The 4357-nt window shown below is 43.6% G+C and overlaps 1 pseudogene; it reads left to right on the top strand.

Moving 5' to 3' along the window:
- Positions 1-1781: 1781 nt before the first annotated feature.
- LOC128572035 (ubiquitin-40S ribosomal protein S27a-like) lies at positions 1782-2530 on the top strand (annotated as a pseudogene).
- The last annotated feature ends 1827 nt before the right edge of the window (positions 2531-4357 follow it).

Raw genomic sequence — 4357 nt, 5'->3', positions numbered from 1 at the left:
GGCGCCGGCCCCATACGCCGAGGGTGGCGGGTTCAAACCCAGCCCCCGCCAAACTGCAACAAAAAAATAGCCGGGCGTTGTGGCAGGCGCCTGTAGTCCTAGCTACTTGGGAGGCTGAGGCAGGAGAATCGCCTAAGCCCAGGGATTTGGAGGTTGCTGTGAGCTGTGTGACGCCACGGCACTCTACCAAGGGCGATAAGGTGAGACTCTGTCTCTACAAAAAAAAAAAAAAAAAAAAACAAATTGGGTCTTTCCTCAGATTCAAAATACAAGAGAAGTGACTTAGCTACAGATTCCAGCTCCCTGTGGCCAACCAGAGGTACTTTGTTCTCACAGTAGCAGGAGTAGAGGGCACACTGAAGTCACTGTGAAAATCACTGGCCAAGTTGCAGATACTTTCAACACTATTCGTGAGAAGATTTACATCATTGTTGCATCCTCTCAGTGAAGACATAATAATTTGAATAGTTTACTCTAACCAATGTTTTAACTTGAAGAATTCTGGAGCAAGATTTAATCATCATCATGAAATCTTGGTATCTAGAATTTTCTTCTTCTATTTGAGTTCTGAAACTTTTTATTTTCCATTCAGCAAAGATGTTTTCAAGAGATCTTATCAATCCCATGGCATTAGCTTTCATCTGTTTGGTAACCTCATTTTGTGTACATTGACTTAAGAGTTCACGCTGAAGTTCTTTTGTTTTTTCTAGCCCAGAATCTAATAGGATCTTCATTCCCAAGCCTATACCGTCACGAATAGCACCCATGAATTCCTCCTGAATCTGCAGTACACAATTTTTAGGTGCCTTATCCGACCAGCCCCAGTGGTATTTCTTCTTTTAGCCTTGGCACTCCAGTTACACTTTCTCTTGCGCTTAGCAGGATAGCCACATTTGCCACAGGTGGACTTTTGTAGGAGGTAGGCCTTAGAGCCACAGCGGCGGCACAACATATGCGTCTTATTCCGACCCGACGCTTTCCAAATGATGACATTCCCTTCATCATGGTGCATCTGTGGCTGAGACCAAAGAGGCCCAGCTATTTTTAGATGGAGATCTTGCTCAGGCCAGTCTCCAACTTCTGAGCTCAAGCTCCACCAGTCTTGGCCTCCCAGAGTGCTAGGATTATAGGCGTGAGCCACTGTGCCCAGCCTAATAAAGAGCCTTTGTAATAAATCGGTAAACATATGTGTTTCCCTGAGTTCTCTGAGCCACTCTAGCAAATTAACCCCCCAAAAGGGGTGGTAGGAATCCTAATGTGAAGGCAGTTGGTCAGAAGTTCTGGAGGCCTGGACTTTGGGAGTGATGTCTAAAGCAGGAAGGGCAGTCTTGAGGATGCTAGCTCCAGGTAGGTAGGATTGGAATTGAATCAGAGGAGACCCAGCTGGTGTCTGCTGCAGAACTGATTACTTGATTGCTCATGGGGGGAAGTCCCCACACATTCTAAGGTCACAGAAGTTTTAAGAGAACAGGAAAAAACATGGGTTGAGTTTTTCTGAATACCCTCCTACATCAACAAGGTGAGCAAGTTAATCAACTGGCTGCTTCTGAGCCTGGGTGCCCCACACTGAACTGCTTGTAGCCTTCTCTTGTGCAAATTTATCTTGTGGCCAACTAATCCAGAACCTTAGAGTGAAGAGAAGTCTGGCAAACACAGTTCCAGCTTGAGCTGGCCACAAACAAAGTCAGCACAACTATAATGGGGAAGGTGTGGAGAAAGAAAATCTCACTGTTAAAAACACAGATTTGTGCTTTCTGATCCATGGTGGAACCACCACCAAGATGCAGATTTTCATAAAGACCCTGTAAGACCATCACTGTTGAGGCTGAGTCCTCAGATATGATAGAAAATGTAAAGGCTAAAGATCCAGGATAATGAAGGAATTGCTCCTGATCAGCAAAGACTCATTTTTGCCGGAAGCAACCGGAAGATAGACGTACTTTGTGTGACTACAACAGTCAAAAGGAGTCCACTCTTCATCTTGTGTTAGGACACCAGGATGGTGCTAAGAAAAGAAAGAAGTCTTGGGCGGCGCCTGTGGCTCAGTCAGTAAGGCGCTGGCCCCATATACGGAGGGTGGCGGGTTCAAATCCAGCCCCGGCCAAACTGCAACCAAAAAATAGCCGGGCGTTGTGGTGGGCGCCTGTAGTCCCAGCTGCTCGGGAGGCTGAGGCAAGAGAATCGCTTAAGCCCAGGAGTTGGAGGTTGCTGTGAGCTGTGTGAGGCCACGGCACTCTACAGAGGGCCATAAAGTGAGACTCTGTCTCTACAAAAAAAAAAAATAAATAAAAAAAAAAAAAGAAAGAAGTCTTATACCACTCCCAAGAAGAATAAGAATCAGAGAAGGAAAGTTAAGCTGGTTGTCCTGAAATACTATAAGGTGGATGAGACTAGCAAAATGAGTCGCCTGCATCAAGAGCATCCTTCAGATGAGTGTGGTGCTGGAGTTTTTAAGGCCAGCCACTTTGATAGACATTATTGTGGCAAATGCTGTCTAACTTACTGCTTCAAGAAACCAGAAGACAAGTAATTATATATGAGTTAATAAAAGACATGAGCTAACAACAACAAAAAAACAAAACACAGATTTGTGACATTATGTATATACTTCGATCCTGTGGTCCTAATTCTAGTGAACTTACCCTGTAAATATACTGCACATATGTGAAATTCCAAACATAATGCTTATTTATTCATTGCAACATTACTGTGATAGCAATACTATGAACACTAATGTTCATCAGCAGAAGCTGTTTAATAATTTATATTACTTCCACAAGATAGACTACTTTAACAAATTAAAAAAAATAATTTAGGTTTGGTGCCTGTGGCTCAAGAGCCTAAGGTGCCAGCCACATACACCTGACCTGGTGGGTTTGAATCCAGCCTGGGCCCGCCACGCAACAATGACGGCTGCAACCAAAAAATAGCCAGGCGTTGTGGCAGGCGCCTGTAGTCCCAGCTACTTGGGAGGCAGAGGCAGGAGGATCGCTTGAGCCCAGGAGTTGGAGGTTGCTGTGAGCTGTGATGCCACAGCACTCTACCCAGGGGGACAGCTTGAGGCTCTGTCTCAAAATAATAATAATAATTTATATTATATCTGTATAATGGGAAGAATGATCCTCACATGGAAAGATCCTCAGTCCTTCAGTTTCATATTGTGAAAAAAAGTACATCTGTAATCAACTATATATAACATACTTACAGTTACATAAAATATATTCATACTTGTATATATGTATGTATATATAAAATATCATGGCAAGTACACTGAAAAGATCAGTGGAAACACTGATAGTACTTCTTGCCTCCAAGAAGAGTAATTTAGTTGCCAGAGGACAAAAATGAGATGGAGTCCTTCAACTATTAAATTTTTTTTTTTTTTGAGACAGAGCCTCAAGCTGTTGCCCTGGGTAGAGTGCCATGGCCTCACAGCTTACAGCAACCTCCAACTTCTGGCTTAAGCGATTCTCCTGTCTCAGTCTCCCCAGTAGCTGGTATTACAGGCACCCACCACAACACCTGGCTATTTTTTGGTTGTAGTTGTCATTGTTGTTTGGCAGGCCCAGGTTGTATTAGAACCCACCAGCTCTGGTGTATGTGGATGGCACCTTAGCTGCTTGAGCTACAAGCGCCAAGCTGACTATAACATTTTAAAAAAATCATAAATCATGGACTGTATTACTTAATAAAACTAAGATTAATAATATAAAAATTCCTTTCAGTGGGACTATTACAAGCATTTCTTCATGTTGTTCTCTTATGTGATATACGCCTCTTTTTTTTTTTGGCAAAGTCTCACTACTTTGCCCTCGGTAGAGTACTGTAGGGTCACAGCTCACAGTAACCTCAAACTCTTGGGCTTAAGTGATTCTCTTGCCTCAGCCTCCCAAGTTGCTGGGATTACAAGCACCCACCACAATGCCCAGCTACTTTTTTTTTGTTATTGCAGTTGTCATTGTTGTTTAGGTGGCTTGGGCCAGATTTGAACCACCAGCCTTGGTGCATGTGGCCAGTCCCGTAACCAATGAGCCTGATATATGCTTTTTTTTTTTGGCTGAGGCCAGGTTTGAACCTGCCACCCTTGGTATATGGGGCCAGTGCCCTACTCACTGAGGCACCACCCAATCACCTGTTGTTGTTGTTTTGTTTTGGGTTTTTTTCAGACAGAGTCTCAGTTTGTCACACGCAGTAGAATGCTATGGTATCACAGCTCACAGCAACCTCAAACTCTTGGGCTTAAGCAATTCTCTTGCCTCAGCCTCCCAAGTAGCTGGATTACAGGCACCTGCTACAATGCCCAGCTATTTCATTTTAATTTAATTTTTTTTTTTTTTTTGAGACAGAGCCTCAAGCT

The sequence above is a fragment of the Nycticebus coucang genome, chromosome 19 (assembly GCF_027406575.1).
Source record: "Nycticebus coucang isolate mNycCou1 chromosome 19, mNycCou1.pri, whole genome shotgun sequence".
Taxonomy (NCBI): Eukaryota; Metazoa; Chordata; class Mammalia; order Primates; family Lorisidae; genus Nycticebus; species Nycticebus coucang.
Note: the sequence above shows the minus strand (reverse complement) of the source record. Positions and strands in the feature narration are given on the sequence as shown.